At 38.2% G+C, this 18,758-nt stretch overlaps 1 protein-coding gene across 11 annotated transcripts in view; it reads right to left on the reverse strand.

Moving 5' to 3' along the window:
- ZPLD1 (zona pellucida like domain containing 1) overlaps positions 1-18,758 on the reverse strand; it is a 103,243-nt gene that overhangs the window by 25,014 nt on the left and 59,471 nt on the right. For 2 of the 11 annotated variants that reach the window (XM_084508627.1, XM_084508628.1), the window contains exons 2-4: positions 5,687-5,755; positions 5,401-5,517; positions 737-842 (exon numbers count right to left, since the gene is read on the reverse strand). The exons of 2 other annotated variants lie outside the window; for them this stretch is intronic. The gene's annotated coding sequence lies outside the window, so the exon portion shown is untranslated. The remainder of the gene's footprint in view (positions 1-736; positions 843-5,400; positions 5,518-5,686; positions 5,756-18,758) is intronic. 7 more of the 11 variants (XM_084508624.1, XM_084508630.1, XM_084508621.1 and 4 more) reach the window with 4 other exon arrangements.

The following is an 18,758-nucleotide window of genomic DNA, read 5'->3' on the forward strand; positions in this document are numbered from 1 at the left end:
GTTTGCTCATTCTACTTGCTCTTAAATGTCTCTAGCAATTTCTCAATCAAAAATGCTAAATTTCATCTGAATAAAAAATCATAAAGTTTCATCAAAATGGTATTTCTTGTCTGTACACACATGAAATGAAAAAACCTCCACAAGAAAAAGTAAAACAAGTGTCAGGAATAGGGCAGTTTACAATCCATCAGTCAACATGCCTATGTGAAAGATTCACGTTTGCCCTTTTTTAATTCCTCTTATAAAGGCACGGAGTTCTTGGAGCCATTTTTGAGGTATACAATTCTAGGTGCTTTCCAAAACAGCATGCTTCTCTGGTCCAGCAAGCAGCAGTCATATTTGGCTCTTAAAAAGACATTTTCATGATCCCAAAGACACCAACACACACAGCAAGGGAAAAGTGATCCTTCCTACGGAACTCCTAGCTGAAAAACATACTCTAGGTTTCAATTAATGTACCCAAAGTACTCTTCTGTTTTCTTCAGACTTCATTCTCCACTTTTCTCTGCTGAGCATCATCAAGGATCTTCCGTGCTTACATGATTTACTATGTTTTATGGCATTCAATATAGTGCCTGGACTCACCAAAATCTCCAAACCACCTAAGAAAATCCTTTCATAGTCCCTTAAATGATTTCACTTCCAAATGTTTCTGCCTCCACCCATCCACCTAAGAATATCTTCAAAACAAGGATTAATATTTTTTATTTAGCAAGTGAACAGTTGTTTTCATTACCTTGGGGATGGAGGTAAAGTCTGTGTGCAGGACTTCAATCAACACCAAAAGAAATTCACATGACAACTCTCTCAAGTATTCACAGTAGAACAGATTTAAAGGACAACTACAGACAAAAAGACAGGGATTTCAAGAGTTACCAAACATAGTTCATTAAATTATTTCAGAGATTGAGAGATTGTGGATCATGTAGATTTCTAAAACCACCAGTGCTGTGGAAAAATTGCCCAATGTATTTGGGTTTCAATGTAATAAAATGACACTAAGCTTTCAGAATGCTGAAGTAGCCAGAGTATGAGTCTCTGATGAACTGAAGATTATATATACATGTGTGTGTGTGTATATATTTATATTTGCACAGTCATAATTGCAAGTCTTGCTGTTCTGTGTTGTGTATCACTGAAGAGTAAAAAGAGGTAATAGTTTCAATATGCATTACTCAATTCAATTATTTTACAAAGTCCTTGTCTCTACTTTCACACAAGTTGCCATGTTAGAAAATCTTCACAAAATTTTAAAGTAAAGATGTCTACAATTCGAAGAAAATCTATTTTGCATTCAATTTAGAAATTCTGTGGAATGGTGACCTGCCTAAATTCCAACTTCATTCCTCTTTCATTACCTGACATTTCATTCTCTTGTTTATTCATCCTCTTCAGAATGATCTTCAAAAATTTTCCATTGTCAACAGCATTTACTACTGATTCAGCCCTTCATTTTTTTACTGAAATTCATTTGTAAGCTAGTTCTGACCTGAGCACATTATTTATTTCAAATATTCATCGTATATAACAACAGTTTATAACCTACTGCTAGTTCTTAATTTTCCATTTATGGGGTGTGGCAGTGCTGCAAAATAATATGGTGATATTTATGCCTCTTGACAGAGTAAGTCTTTCAAAAAGAATAGTTAATGGGAATAATGAAAAATCCTGAAAGAAAATTATAGATGTGATAAGTGCATAATAAAGCTAGTGGAAGAAGAGTTCCATTTACAAGTATTTTCATACAGATCTAGTAACTGCCTAAATGGTTTCTAGCAACATACATTAGGTCTCTACAAGTAATGGAATAGAAAAATTATTGCTTTTACTCAAAAATATTTTTAAGTTATATTGTTGAATGCATTCTATTTCTCATAGTCATCTCAAGACAGATGAGTTCCTTGTCTTTTTGGTTCATGTCCATCTTGCTGCTGCACTTGCTTCTGCATCTCAGTGTAACCAAGGATTTGTTGTAACAGTGTATGCTAAAGTACATTATTTTAATTATTATGAATATTTTGAGGTGTTAAAATCTCAATGACATTGTAGTGTAGTCTGAATAGAAACTCACTACATATTTACAAGGTATAAATAGAAACAGCGATCAAATGAAGAATATGCCTACATTAAATATTTCCAAGAGACTCATACAAAGTAGCACAATACCTTCCAAGGAGATATGAGACTAGAAGCGAAACAGTTAAAGCATTTTAAAATAACTGTTTTTGAACAAGGCATACACTGAGTTAGTAGATCCACTTGTTGAAAACATGGATCAAACTGTTGACCTGTTATTCTGTGCCAAGCATGAGAGTTACTCTAGTTGTTTCCTACATCCACTAGTGAAATACAAATGAGTTACCTTTCTCCCACCCCATTCCATACTGTTTTTATTGTAGCTATGCTTAAAAAACAGTTTGATTTTACTTAAATATAACCAGAACACACAGGTTTTTTCCTCCCACACAGATCATCTGAATAGGCTACTTAGATCTTCATTCCTGCATTTCAAAGATATTGCTAAAACTCCTTCAGACATTTGTTTCAACAACCTAAGGCCTTTGAGAACACTAGTGTTTTCCAAGTAATGCTCATTGTATCATATAAGAAAAGTACCTAAATATTAAACATCTGATAGGCAAGCTAAAAAAAATCAAAATTTGTTTGAAATGTTTGATGCCATGATTTTTGGATTCTTCAATAAGATGTGGAAAAAATAAATAAATAAATAAATAAAAGTTTCAGATATAAAAATTCAAAAAAAAAAGAAATCACACCCTGAGCCACACAGGAAAGATTTCTATGCTATTCTCCCAACCTGCAAGAATAATCATTGTTTCCCACAGGACATTCACACGGATATGAAGTGCAGATCGCCATCACTGAGAGCAGATTTGAGAGGAGAATTGGTCTGAAGCAAGTTATTAATGGTCATATCTTCAGACAGGAATTTAAAAAAAATCAAATTAAATTTAAAAATTCTCTTCTCACTTTCAGACTCTTTACATTGTCTACTGCATAAGAAAAAAAAATGACATCAAAAGGAGACTGAGAAAGAAAGCAAATTCAGTACAGGATTTGAAGACTATTGCTGTCATCTCAAAAAAAGATAATTTTAACCCAGATATGGAAGCCCTTGACAAAACAAGACCTCCTTTTCATTATTAAAATTCAAAATCTAATATTTTGCACTTTGCTCTACACTTCTCCTTAATTTTGTGAGTTCGAAGTTAGATTCTTAGTGCAACTTTGCACAGAGTTAGATTCAACATGAAAATCCAAGAATATAACTGAAAACGTACTTCCTATTAAAGTCACTGCATATCTGACTAGTATCATAAAATTGAAGTCATTTTGGATTTCTCACTTTGGTCACAGCACATTATGAACAAGAAGTTCCATAGTCAAAACAGACTGATTACAAAACAAGGACCATCACATTACCACCAGGCACACAGCACTCACCTACAGACTGGTAACAGAAGTATCTGCAATGAACACAATGACTACAGAGTTTGAGTCATTGGTTAATTACTCTGAATATTGAGAAAAATTGACTGATTTTGTTCTTGCACCTGTTCCACATTGTGCTCCTCTTTCACTTTTAGCAGAGATGCTGCAATTTGAAAATCAGTAAGAGACTAAAGCAAGCCCAGGATCATCTCAGACAAATACACAAGCAATGGTTGAGCAGGGTCCCCAGTATGGGCAAACAGAGACCAGCCTAAATCCTGGAATGAACAGGTTGTTTCTAGGCTAAAAGACATTCAGCACATGCACGTTCAGGCTACCCATTTCCTTTTCAGACCACTGATCATTATGGGGGTTCCATCAGCTAGCAAATTTACAGAGACCATCAAATCATTTGATATAGGCCACTGAAGAGTCATCGCATGATAATGGCCTTCAGTTGCCTCTAACCATGGTCTGGATTCAAGAAACACCGATCTACAGATGAAACACTCTTAATCCTATTGCCTGCCCCCAGAGCCTTGCAGTCACATGGGCAAATGAAGATCTAAATGAGTATCATTCTACTTAATTACTCTTTTTACGCTTTTGAAGAGAGCAATATAAATATAAATCTTCAGTAAATAATGCTTGATGTCACTAGCAAGTAGATTATACTGCAGCCATCTGTTTGCTGCTTGAAAAGTTACCATTAAAATAAGACTTCACCGACAAAAAGCAGCAACAGTTTATGCTATCGGGATGACTTCACTTTCCTGACTTTTAGAAACAGAAATTGTGCAGTAAAGCTGTAGAATACTGCTGTAGCATGGTGCAGCCTTATCAGATCCTTAAAAGTTAAGCAAATACAGGGTAAATAATGCTGCTAATATCTTGATCTAAGCAAGTATAGAGAACCACGAGTTTCATAAGCACTTGAAATCAGAGAGCACTTATTGTTCTGAAGCTTACATTTAAAAAGAAAATACTTTTTATTATGAAAGATTTGCTTATGGATGTTCTTTTCACTGCATTTTGAGTCCCTCTCTTAGCCATTTTCGACTTACAGCTAGGTTTGAAATAATTCTCAAGCCAGCGTCTAAATCAAGCCTGAGGGATACCGCTCAAGACCTAGCTGAAAGAAAACAAAACATCACACACTAATAAAAAAAACTTCTTTGATCAAAAGCACACAAGCAGGGCCAATAGTCCCTTCTGCTGCTGCTCTTAGACCATGATAAAGTTTCCTCTCACAGTACACACAGCAATTAGAATAACTATGTCTATTTGGATCGTATCAGTTCATCAGCTTAACTGAAGACTTGATTTCAAATCCCTGCTATTTTTACTCAAGAATATATCGTCATTATTAATACTTTAAAAAATAATGAAAGGTGGTGCAATTATCACATCCAGTCTGCTTTGTGACTGGAGACAATGTCATTTCCAATCAGCAAACCCATTTCATTATATTGCAGTGGGAACCAGATAAGTCTCGCTTATCAAAATTTTCTTCCATCAATGTAATGATTGTGGGAACAGGCACACTGACACCACAACTTGGATAACATTGTCTCCCTCAAGCAATTGATTGTTTTCCTCCTGAAAGCAAAGCGAGCGGGTTTGACATACATTGGAAACCTCAGCACTACAAGGGGTTTTTAACCTTCCTCCCCTCACATTAATAGTGTGGGTCTGGTCTGGGTACATTTAGGTAAAAGATAAATTGAGAAAAACATCTTCTCATATTGGATGCTAATTTGCCTTCTTGTTTTCATTAGCTGTTCCCTAAAGACCTCTTTCCCAACCAACTTCATCTGAGACTTTCCAGTGAGATTAAACTTGTCAGGCAAGTGTTAAAGCGACAACTTTTTTTTTGTAAATTACAAATAATTTGACATTTACCAATATTTTAAAAAGTTCTAGTTGGCTGACATGGTGGGCACTTACCCAAATCCCCTGTAGCTGTTGAGTCAGCTGTACTCCATCTATCCTGTGCTCCTGCATGTGATCAAGTGTTCAACTTCTCTGCCCTGTAGAACTTTTTCAGAAAACACTCTGAGCCTGCTGGTGGGGGAAAAGAGACACTCATTATGAAAATTCTTTTTAAAATAGGTCTGGATTTTAGATGGGAAAATTTGACAGGTCTCAGAATACTTTACAAGTCTGTTCATCACCAGACTGAAACCTGAGCAGGATCTTTATGGTGGCTTTTTTCAGTCCTTTTTTTTCTTACAGCCTTTTGATCTGCTTCTCTCCACTTGTATGAAGATCTCCAGAGGTCCATGTGGGGCAAACAATCAACCTGAAGAAATTATTCTGTCATCAGCTTGTTGAGGGAAAACCTTGTCTGCTTAAAAAGAGGGGTGGGAGGAAGGAGACAGATGGAAGCAGTGAGATAGGATCAGTAACTAAGCTGCAAGGTTATCAATGTCCCGTTGTGTGTTGTGAGAAGTGCCTAGTTTTTTTCAATTCTAGGCTAAATTCATAGTACCGAACAAAACAAAAGCAAAAAGAGCGACATTTCACACTGAGATGAAAATGTGATATGGGGGTGTCATTATGAATACAGGTGTCAACAGAATGATAATTACAAACAGTACATCAATGCACACAAAGCCAACTGCATACAAAGGCAAGATCAAGCTGCTAGAAACAGAACCTGCTTCATAACATCTACTCCCCGATCTCTGAGACTTAGAGGGGGGGCAGAGGGAGGTGTTTAACTCCCTTCTGTTGCATTAGTTTTCTTCTCCCTCCTGCCTCCTTTTGCTCCCTCCTCCCTTCAGTTTTTGTTACAGCCTTCTCTGCCTGGAAGATTTCATTACACCTTTAGTCAGGTAAAACCATAGTCTATAGGTTTTGGCACCACAGAGAAAGCTTTGGAGATGCCTGGACTTTTTGGTGCTTAGCATGGTTTTTGGAACAGAGAAGCCCTCCCTTTGCCATGCCTTCACTTAGGCCAACTCCTGGTAGACATCAAAGTAATTCTGAGCACATCTGTGGCAACCCTGGCCAGCCCCAAAGAGTAGCCATAGTGGTGGCCTAACACATTGGCTTCCCTGCCCTACAGAAATGCGCTACCAAGGCAGCAAAGCAGGAAAGCAGATTTCCCCTTGAGCAGCAAACCCCCTCACGCACAATCCTCATCCTCTGTGCACTTGAGAATGGCAGATCACTCCTGGCTGCTCCAAACCCAGCGGGGAGAGCCCAGTGCTGCTCCCTAACCAAGCAGACAGAAGTTTCTAGTCTTTTTTTCAGACATACTCTATAACATTAGCAGTGGTTTGGCTATGAGCGGACTCAAAAAAAAAAAAATAAATCCAACCTTACAATATAAATAGCGCAATATAGCAAGGACTAGAACAGCCTTGGACTAAGAAAAAGATAAACCAAGGGATGTGCATCAATGGCATGTCTTTTACTTCATATTAAGTGTTTAGACAGGTTTGATACCTCATCTCACACATCCACAATGAAGTATCTCAATGTAATATCACTTTCACAAACAAGAGTGCTATAGCACGGTCTTACCCTTGAGTAGATTTCTGAAACAAGAATCTCAGTTTAAGACAGCTATAAAATCAAAAGTTATCCCTTGCCTTTTGGCCTTCAGATGAGTTTATTAAAAACATCAAATCATCTTACGACACCCTCTGCAATTTCTCTCCATTTCCACTGTCAGCCACTACAACTTCCACTACATTTTGGTTGCTTCCCTACACAGGGATGCACACACAAACAAGTCCTTGCCAGCATCACAGCTGTCATCTGATCTTTCTCTTGCTGCAGATGATGTTCTTCAATAAAGAGACAACAAAGAAGACTGCAGGACAGGTCCTTACAAACTTAGACTCACCCCAGAAGCCAGTCATGTCAGCTGCTATGCACAGAGGAATGGTGGCTACATGCTCTGGGGAAACTTACCTTATTTATCTACTCTCAAATTGAAATAAAAAGAAATCCCTGTATTCATTAACATGAGGAAAAAAAATGAATGAATATTTCACCACTAATCCCTAAAGGGATGTGTCCAGACTACTCGATTCTCTGATCTCACACAGTTCACTTGTAGAGAAATTATTTTTGCTCTGTAAAACATCCAATATTATTGCAAGCTTTCTTCAAAATGATTCCCAACAGCTATTCTGGCCAGAGCAAATAAAACAAATCTATGAATTTATCAGGTAAAAAGCAAAGTGTAGCTTTCCAAATGTACCTCATTACAACTATAATACACTTGTTCGCTTAAAAATTCCGAATCCGTCCCTATTCCACAAATCTTTTTGTCTAGCTCACTATTTGTTTTATGTATTATTTGATATTAGAAGAGATGATTCTTTTAAGCAATGATTTTAGAGAATTTTTGAACAGAGCCTGATTACAAGTTGTAGTAACTAATATCTAAGGAGCTTTCTCTTTCCTTGTATAGAGATGTGGAGAAAAACAGTTTTCCACCACTCTCCTTTGGATTTGGAAAGCCCCACTCACTCAAAATTTGTTGCTGATACCCACAATGGAAAAACTTAGTAGAAGAAAACAAATTCCAAAGGGACAGGTCCAAAGACTCTTAACCAGTCCATATGTAAGCTAAATTCTGCTGCTGATTTGCCCATGATATAACTTGAAGAGCCTGCCAGATTTGCATTTCTCTTAGGCAAATGAATAATAATATTTATTATTAATCAGCAAAATAAATAATCTTTCCTTTAACTACTGATATCAGAATTATCCTCTTCTATAGAGCTATGGAGATATCCTATATTTTCTTTTGCCAGACTTACATCAACATTAAAACTTCACCATTAATAAGGAATTCCACAAAACTCAAATAGACTGCTAACTTATTAAGCATGAGGAGAAATAAGACTATTCCAAAACAAGATATTCTTCAATTCTATAATTCACATGGAATTCCCACGCACATTTAAGAAATTAAAGGTATTGCCCTCCTAAGGGAAACTCAGCCTTTTCAGGAACAAGTTCAGGAAGTGCGCAGTGATAGCTGGAGGGTCCATGTAATGAATTCTGCAACCTACAAGGCTTTCTAGAGGGAACAAGTCAGCCAAAACATATTTCCATTGTTTAGGATCAGAGGAACTCTTACACATGATTAGCTTATCTACTCACGTATCTTGTCTGCAATATACCTCAAAACCAAATGTTTCAAAAACCTTCAGGAAAAGTACATGATTAAAAGCATAACTTCTGCTGACACACAATCGAACCCTTCCCACAAAATAACCTGACAGAAGTCAGTTTATACTTGGGATATAGACATATACTTGTAGGCACTCTCATGCATTTCCTCTGTAGACCATATCAGTATCTGTTTACAGCTATTACATCCCCTCTAATCTACCTCTTCTCCACCCAGGCCCAAACCAGTACTTTCACCTCTCCTTATGATGAAACTGCATAGGCCTATGAACATATTCTGCCCCTCCTCCAGGTGTTTTGTTTTTCTCATTTTAAATGCAAACAAAAATCTACACACCTTTCTAGCTGTTTCTCAGTATAAAGCCCCTTGGTGTAAGACATTCAGGAAACAAATCGGGTAATAGTGTGAAAGATCAGATTTAATTCAGAACCCAGCTAACAGACAAGCAGTTTACTACACATTCATACTGTACATAGAAACACCTCATGTAGCTACAAGGAAAAAATAATTCAGAAGAATCGATACTGTATGAGAAATTCTTCACAAGATGTAGTCAAATACACTTACAGAAACACAAGGCTTAAAAAGCCTTGTCTACTTATATTATTGGCATCTAGAGAGAATGTGTACAGGTTTTAAATAACCAAACAATATTCAGCCTGAGAACTAACCAGTTCCCTTTCTGTCTTGCTAAAGCAACTGTAATTTAAGTCTCTGAAATGCAAACTGTTAGCAGAACAGGGAGCACATGTGAGGAAAAAATGATCATGAAATTACATTTGCACTGAAACATCTCACAGACCCCAAATCCAGTTTATGCAGAGCTTTACCAAAGGCAAAAACATGACCTGAACAGATTGTAAATAACCCTGGCATGAGTCTCATCTGGGTAAAGACCATAGAACTAGGATACATAAATCCCTGTTAGTCATACCAATGCACAACATCATACATCAAAGGACCGACGTGTTTCAGTATCAGCAGAGGTAAACTTAAATAAGAAATGGTTGTAGTAACAAATCGTGAATTGGGATTAATAAAAACATGAGACTACAGTCAGCTTCTCCAGCTTTCTGGAAAACTGACTGCTTGGTAGCAGGAAATAAGTGTTGTAGAAAAGCATTAAAAACAGTCAATTTCTTGCATTAAAATATTTTGTTTCATAATTTCTCTGCCTTTGTTTTAGATCTGCAGGCCCCCTACAAGGGGAATCAATCTACACCATGTCATATGTGAACTTCAATTTACTGGGGAGTTTTTGGAAAATATTTTTCATATTAGCTGTAACAGAGATGAAACCCACTATGGAAATAAATTTAGAATTAAACTTCTTGGATTACATAGAGAATTTTGATTTCCCCACCCCACCCCCCAAAGCGAACAAAAGTAAAAATAATTGTTACCATGTTCCATCTCATCTTTAGTCATAGAAATTTATACTGTCTAAACAATTTGCAGTTTGTTTTGAAGACCATGGCAGTTTCAACATTTCTAAATATGTACATGCTTTTTACTGTTATACTAACTCTAAGCATCACACTCTACTATCTCTAACCACAAGACACTCCTTTTTGAGCCCATTTCCACCCTCTAGAAAAACCCAGAGCCTATATTCCTTTCCTCTGACAACTAGATTATATTTAATATCTTTCACTACTTCAACCATTTCTCTTCTACTGAGGCTTGCAGATTTTCAAATGAGAAAGGCTATTTTCAACCTGAAAGCAAAATCAATCTGGCTCTCTTGCTTTACAGCATTGCCCTTCCTTGTTTCTCTGCTATTCGTTTCTTCAACTAAATGCAGATGTCACCGGCCTTTCTTTAGCAAAAGGAAATAAGTGTCCCATTAAGTACTTAGAGGAGTGGACAGATTCTCCCATTCAGCTGGTTCCCTACACACTTGCTGGTGCTGAACAGCAAATCTTGTATTTCTGAGAAAGGGCCATCACAGAGAGGTTATTTTCCTCTAAGTGGTTTCCTTATTTCACCTGTTCTCAAGTTTAGTGTTAAGTTGCTGAAAGATTGCCTCATTCATATGATTGGGAGCCTGTTAGACTCCAGAGCATAAAGTGAGTGAGGCAATAATTATTTGTTTGAAAAACACAGGTAGTCTAGCTTGCATTGCAAAGAAACATGCCTGAGTTTTCCATTATTCCAGAGGCAAACCCTGAAGCCTATTTCCTTTTCAGAGACTGAGTCCATGCTCACAGTGGTGGAAAATTACACAGACAGCCCCAGTTGCTTCTCATGTTCAATAACAGTCTGAAAAGAGATGAAGCAAATGGGGGTGTTTGTCCAAATACATTCTGCTGCTGACTTCATGTGTGCACACACCTGGGTTTCTCTAAGGAGGAAAGCCATCTCTGCATAAGGTAGGATGAGAGTTTAATGTCCTTTAGCATACCAGCAAACCTCCACAAGCCTTCTGGCTATCCCTTCCCCTGGTGTGAGAGAGTTTTTCTGTTTTGGAGTTTGGTTGACATGGTGCTAAGAGCTTCTCTTGGGATTCTTTTTTCAAGTGTGGGTGTTTTTATTTTGCTTTTTTTGTTTGTTTGTTTGTTTTGTGTTTTTTTTTTAGAGCTCCTTTTATTTAAGAACACAGCAAGTAAGCAAGTGCAATAGCACAATGAGCACAGAGCTTCCATGTTTATTCAGGCCACACACAGACTTACGACCACCTTCCATGAGCTTCTTCCTCCGTCAATACAGTGCCTGTTTTATTTACTAGGTTGATTTTCTAGCATTTAATGTGAAGTAACTCCAAAGCCCAAACAGCATCAGGTGTCAAGAAACCAATCATGGAGAGAGAACAAGCAAGAAGAGATCATAAAAGATATGCCATATAAGAATCCTGACCTGCTCCTCCTAGGCCGTACTCAGTATCAGAATATGGAGCCGCAGACTGTCCCCCTAGGAAAAAAATGAAGCTCACTACATGACCTCTATGAACTGGATTTAAGATGCATGTTCATTATTTTGCAGAGGGGATGTTCAACAGGATCAATATGCCATTGAGATAAAAGAATAGTATAAATTGTCCTGAGAGTTGGTTAGAATATTCTTTACTGTCAGCCAGGGAATTAAAAACAGAGCAGGAGGCATATTAAAACTGTGCTTTTATAAGCTTAATCAGTAGGCTGGAAAATGAGTTTCACAAAGAGATAATGAGCTTCCAAATCATAATTTGCCAAGGGTGCATCGATTTCACTGGTCTTCACATCATTTATGAGCATCCAGCACAAGAGTACCTTCCTGCCCCAGGCCCCCACCAGGCAGAGGCCTGAGCCCAAAGGACTCCACCTACACAAGTAGGAGTTACCGATTTAATGGCTACGTGAGGAAAAAAAGGTCATGAATTTAGATCCATTTGAGATGGATATTTTATGCTCTTTGCTGAAACTGGAAATATGAGTGTTTTCACATCCTATTGAATAAACATTTGTTTCCCCTTTGGGGCATCTTCAAAGATAGCGTTATTTAATAGTTAAAATCACAAAATTAGTCATGCCTCCATGGCTTTACCAACCTCACCGTCACTACACTTTTTACCCCTAACCCCCAGTAATAGTTATAGTACTTATCAAGTACATGGGAGAGCAGATTGAAGGTCCATCCTCTAGCTCAGGGGAGCCTATCTCCCCTTAGGAACAGCTGTATTAAGTCAATGAATAGAACTTACTCCTGGTTTAGTGACAACAGTGTGACCCACCTCACCTGAACCCATCACACAGACTCTAATATTGGTTAGGACAAATGAGAACAACCCAGCTTAGCTGTAGATCAGTACCTAAAGCACTGCTCGGAGAAATAAGTTAAAATCCCTCAGACTAAGAAATGCATTGAATTTGATCTTCTCTATCTTAGTCAAGCAGCCAGGCCGCCGGAGTACCAGGGAGGAGTTACTGCAGAGGCAGGCATGTAAAACCTCTTATACAGTGCATCACAGGAGTGACATGGCAAACAATAAAAGGTCTTTCATTCAGGTTTGCATTTGATTTCTTTCATCACAGCACACAAGAGGCATACACACACCTACATTCTTGTTACACTGAATCAGCCTTGTTTCTCCCCCTCCCTCCCGCCATCACCCATCTGTAAGTGTCCTATGCTGAAAGGACCAACAGCATTTTTCAGGGGGAAAGTTGCAATCACAGGGAACGGTCCCGTAATCTGATACCCCTATCTTCTTGTCATTTCTCTACATATCCTATTTGCAGTTTGCAGTGAAATGTACAAAAAATTAACATTAACTCCTTCCTACATATTCTGCCTTCTAACGCCTTCATCTTATTCAGTTGCATCCCGCTCTTGCTGGTGAGTTAGGCTGATTCAGTACTAATTCTTTGATGTTCTGTTATCTCACGTCCTTGTTTAACAGGCATAACTTCTTTTCTTAAGAATTATCCTCACCCCTCAACCTGGTTGCAATCCAGAAAATTGTTTGCCATTGCAAAACTTAGGCAAAAAAATGTAGTTTACCTTTAGGAGTTATTTATCTTCTGCTAGGGAATAAACAAATGGCCTAGGTTGGGGCAGCTGAACAGGTGAGTGAAGTTGCTTTTTTTTTTTTCATATTTATTATCGCACTTAAAAATTCATTATCCTTTCTCTCCCCTCTGAGAAAAGGAGCAGTCATATAGGGGCAGGGGTTCTGGGATATGCATACAACTTCTCTTCCATCCATTCAGTCACATCTCCACACAAGTCAGATGTGCTTTCTTGAGCCTACACCTTAAGAGTGAGGATGGCTACACTTCATCTTACTACTTAGTAAAATAAGATCGGGTATGCAGGACTACACATGATCAGGGAAAATGACTGCAATAAACCCTGCTACTCACTCCGCTCTTTGTATTGTTTGAGCATGTATTTTCAATAGCGAAGTCTGTCACGCACAACAAGAAGCTCAGAGAAGCTATAGCTTTTTTCCTTCTTTCTTCACTTAGAAGAACATGCCCATCCCCAGTCCTTAGCAGGTATATCTGGACTTCTGTGACTACTTACCCCTTTGAAATGCCATTTGCAGAAATACTCATGATTTTGCCACTTCTGTTATTACAAGTGTCTAAAAACACCACCTCAGGACTTAGGAAAACATACTGGTGGTACAGCACTGGTGATAAAGACCTGGGTTTTATTTGTATTTTTTTCCGTCTTTTCCTCCATGCAAAACTAGTGAGAAGAGCTACAAAGTTCTGAACTTCGTTTTCATTTTCTGGAAACAGCAGGAAATGAATGCTTGCAAATCTTCATTAGTCTGTACATTAGGGAAAGATACTGTAGGCTAAATGTCAGGATTACCTCCTATATACAATAGCAACAGATCAAAGTAAATGCTACCATTCTAAATGAAAACATTACAAAAACCGTCGTGATTACAGCTACTACTTTTAAATAATCCATAAAATCAAGAAGTGAGAAAAATGTATCCTTGAGAATTACAGCTCCAGTTGATCTATTTCTTCCCTCACTGTTAAGTCCACTGCATTATTTATGCATTTAAGTGCTCTAATCAAGACAACTGCTCAGAAGTCATTTTAAATAAGAGTGCAGTACTAAATGTAGTGGTAACATAACAGCAATTTGCAGCCCATGGTGATGTACAACAGCATAAAAAACTGCTGGATTGAGGGCACATTACATGGTTACAGCTGAGAAAGTTATTTTGTGGTGTAAAAAAAAAAAAAAAAAAAAAAAAAAAAAAGGAGGCATTTTCCTTCGAATAAATTGTTACAGACTGTCCCCTCCCTTTATACTTGATTCTAGGACCCATGCAAGCCATGCTGCACATCAACTGTAGTTCAAAGGCTTCTTATGCAAAATGAAATCCTGTTTAACTTATGCTCATTTCCAGCATGCAGCCCTACCTGTGGGGAGCTGAGGCGCTACAGCAGGGGACAGCATGCATTTTGAAATGATTAGTTGAGAATCATGCAAATATATGGCAAAACACATATAAAGCACTACTCTGTTGTGGCTACACAACTCCAATACTCAATCTACCTAGCTTAAAGTTTACAACTCGAGCAGATGTTTCTGCACCGTCACAGTTCTGAGAGCAGAGGTGGCTGCTACAATGCAGGGCTAGCCACAGACTCACATTTGTTACCAGCTACGATGACAACAATTCCTTCCAAAACAAGGCTTTTTAGGCAAACTCCTGGATTTCTGAGTTGCCCAGACAGTGAACAGTAGTATTATAGTCTTTATAAAACATATAAGTTAAATTATTCTTTCCAACATAAAGTACACAAAATGAATACTAAATATTCAGTATTATGTCACAGTGATGTTACACATTATTTGAAGTAGTATTTAAATCAATAACAGGTTATTTCTTCAAATGGAAAAAAAAAAAAAAAAAAGTAACAGATCCTTTTTTAATCTACTTGGCTGGAAAATATTGCCAGGTTTTTGTTGCATTTTCAACCCACTATTAGTATTACTCAAAATTTAAGTTTAAATGAAAAGGAGAAGTGATAGCAAAGCCACATTCAACAGAAGTTTTATTTCTTGCTCTACACAAGCTCACATTTTAGTTGGAGAGTTGTCTTTATTGTGTCAGAAGGCACCTGTTCTTTTCCCTTTTCACTTCTTTGAGCAGTAAAACAAATTAGATTCAAAGGGACCAAGACATTAATATGGTCATTGAGAATACCGCAAAATATTAAACAAACCACTAAATGTATCAAGGTTTTGTTTTCAAATACATCTGAAGTAGTTTCTTCATAATCTGACTTCCATAAAAATTTTTGAACTTAGTTTCCATTTCAAATCAGGGAGAAGAAAAATCACTTGGCTAAAATAAGTGCTTTTTCCTGTGAAATGGAGAAAGCCATTTCTCAGCCAACTGGCTCTATTAGATTTCTCTGAAATCAAGCCACTAGGAGATAGGAAAGCCATGTAAGTAATGTAAAAATGAATGCATTGAACATGCCAGATAAATTAGAATACAGAAGGAGGTTTAAAATTAGAATACAGAGAAGAACATAAACAACAATGGTCACAAAAATCAGCAGTGTTACTCCTGAATAAAATGCATGTGTCACTTCAGAAGCATCCTTGTAACAAAGAGATGCAGACCTACCACGAGCATAAATACTGTAGACAGAGCTAGAGAGTTCATATCACCAGATTCCAGAGGTACTGAAGCTGAAGATCATGTGTTTTTAGAAGTACACCATACTTGCATAAAATCTCTCTAAAACAGAACTTCAGCCTTGTCTTTATAAACCTGTAGTTTACACCAGCACCCAGTAAGGAAGACCATGAAGGCCTACTGTTTTACGCTTCATGGAAGTAAACATTTCTTCCATATAGTCCAAATAATTTTTGACTTTACTTCCAAACAGGAGTAATTATTATTGTTTTTTATTATTATATGCAAGAAGCTCCTGTCTCTAGATCAAGGCATGCTATTTGTAACAAATACATTTGGAAAAACAACCATGCTTTGGAATTTAATGTCTACTTTAACACCAGACAGTAAAAGTGGAGATAAAAATAATTTATGGAAGGAATACAGAACAGTATGCACAAGTTTTACAAAGAGACTCAGATTTGTTTTATTTTCTTAAATATCAGCCTTTCCAATCTTCTCTCAGATTATTTCTATTTTTCTTCAGCTAAAAGAATCTAGTTAAATCTCTCCGTAAAATCCACTGTTATATACTGTTCCTACTGTAATAATGTCACATTTGTAACAAATACCACACAAACACCAAGAGTGTGTCTCAGACTTCACAATCATATCTGAAGTATGGTATGTTATATAAACATGGGTATACAGACAAGACAGCTGGTAAAGCAATGAGAACTCCCTCCCCCCCCCACCCCACCCCCCATAGGCCATGCACACACAGCAGTTTTTGGCCGTGCTTTCAGGGGCCATTTTCTTGTAGGAAATGAGCTGATTTTGACTCTGAACCAGCCCTAGACCCAGCCCCTTGCTACCAGCCCTCACTGCTGTGCTGATGCACCTCATCAGGGAACCAGGGAGCTTTTCTGCTGTTTATTTTTAAACCTGATCAACTTTCTGCAGACTGACTACGTTAATATTTTGGCAAGAGAAATGCCTTTGACTATGCTTTGACTAATAGCAATGACTATGAGCAGTCCAGCCAAGGCTTGTGCAGACCTTTAGGCAAAGGAGTGTTCCAACAGGGAGAACATCAAGGTAGTATTAGAAACATTTGCTATTCTTTCCTGGTATGAGACGAAGAAAAAGAATGGGGGCATTTGTTGGAGATTTAACCAAGACATCATGGGCTGCAAGCAAAAGACAACATTCTCAACACTAAATGAGAAAGGAAGCTACAAAAGCTAAGGTCAAGAACAACCTTGGCAAAGAGCACAAAGCCAGTGCACAAAAGAAGGTAGCAGCAACTCAATATAGAAAACAAGCAATGCTATATTCCCATCTAAAACCATGTTTTTAGCACCCTAAGGGTATACAAGGGGAACATGAATGCACTCAGAAAGTCTACAGAAAATAATGCAGCCTGCACTTCTGGAAGGCCACACCAAGCATAAGGACAAGAGCAGTCTCATCTACATGCATAGCTAGGAAAAGCACAAAGATTTCACAGAAAGACCAGTAGTATAGACATGTTGCCTTGAGATAATCATGTTCATATCATAGAATGGTTTGTGTTGGAATGGACCTTAAAGACCATCTAACTCCAACCTGGCCTTCCCTGAGCCCCTTCAGGCATGAGATCAATACACCTGTGTATGCATATGTTTTTGGAAGTAGTTACTCCCAGTATTCACTCATTTCTATGTGTACTAATGTTTTTATATATGGTAATTTAGGTTGTTTCGTCTTTGTATTTCAAAAATCCATGTTAATTCTTACCACAAGAGGACTCTCAGCTAAGTCAATATCACAACTGCTCATATTGGACTTCAGTAAGGTTCCATAAGGTGTCATTCAAGAAAGTCCCTGAACTATGCACAGAGAAGAACGAAACTGGCTATCAGCATAAATATCCAGATCTGATTTACAAACCACAGCTTTGGAAGAAGGACAGCTGACCTTGGGGGCAGATTCTTTTCACAGTAGAGATGGTTGTTCAAGGATATGAGGCAGCATGCAGTTAATGATGCCAACAGACCTAGCTTTCAAAAACAGTTTCATGGGAGTTCATTTATGAACTTAAGTTAGTATGGTAAATTTATTACAAACTCTTGAATCTAAAATACATCTATAGGAGGAGTAATTAGTCCAGACAATTTTTGCTTGCCCTAAAGAAAAGGCCTAACAACCTTAGTATTTCAAATTATTTAGTTTGTGTCTAAACATTTATACTGGGAAAAATCAGGTGGGACTTGAGCCTATTTCTACATGTGTACATACGTAGTCGTGGTCTTCACTAACTAGTTGATAAAGCCAAGTTAGTGGTTGTACTAGATAGTTACATGGTACTTTATATTTACACAGTTTAATCATGGTTACCTTTAAGCAATTTGGGACAAAAATTCTCTTGGACTAGATCCAGCCTAAGGCCTTTTAAGAACAGCCAACCTACCACAGTGTTACTACTTATGACCTGTATGCCAGTCTTGCACAGACCAGGACAGAAGGATGGGTATTTAGGAGTGAACATATGAGGGTCAGGAACAACTTTTTATCTACAAGCAACAGTAGTATAGGGAAGCTGGCAAGATAATTCAATGCCCTGACAAAGTGGGGAGCAGGCATGAAGTTGGGTATAGGTGGTTGCGTTGGGTCTGTCTGAGCTGGAGTCACCTTTTCCCTGCAGCAGCCCGCACAGTGCTGTACTCTGCACTCGTAGCTGGAACAGCACTGATATCACTCCAGTGTTGTGTCTATTGCTGCATAGTGCTGGCACAGCATCAGGACTCCTTCCAAGCCCCCAAGAGCCAGCAGGCTGGGGGTGGGCAAGTGATGGGGAGGGGACATTGCTGGGGCAGCTGACCTAAACCAACCAAAGGGATATTCCATAACACCTGATGTCACACTCAGCAATAAAAGGGGGGGCTCTCATGGGGGAGGGGGCTGTTCCTCCTGAACAACCACTACGCGTTTGAGGCCCTGCTTCCCAGGACGTGGCCGAACACCGCTCGCTGATGGGAAGTAGAGAATAATTTTTTCTCTCTCTGTGCTTCCGCGCGGACTGATTGC

This window comes from Aythya ferina, assembly GCF_964211825.1.
Source record: "Aythya ferina genome assembly, chromosome: 1".
NCBI lineage: Eukaryota > Metazoa > Chordata > Aves > Anseriformes > Anatidae > Aythya > Aythya ferina.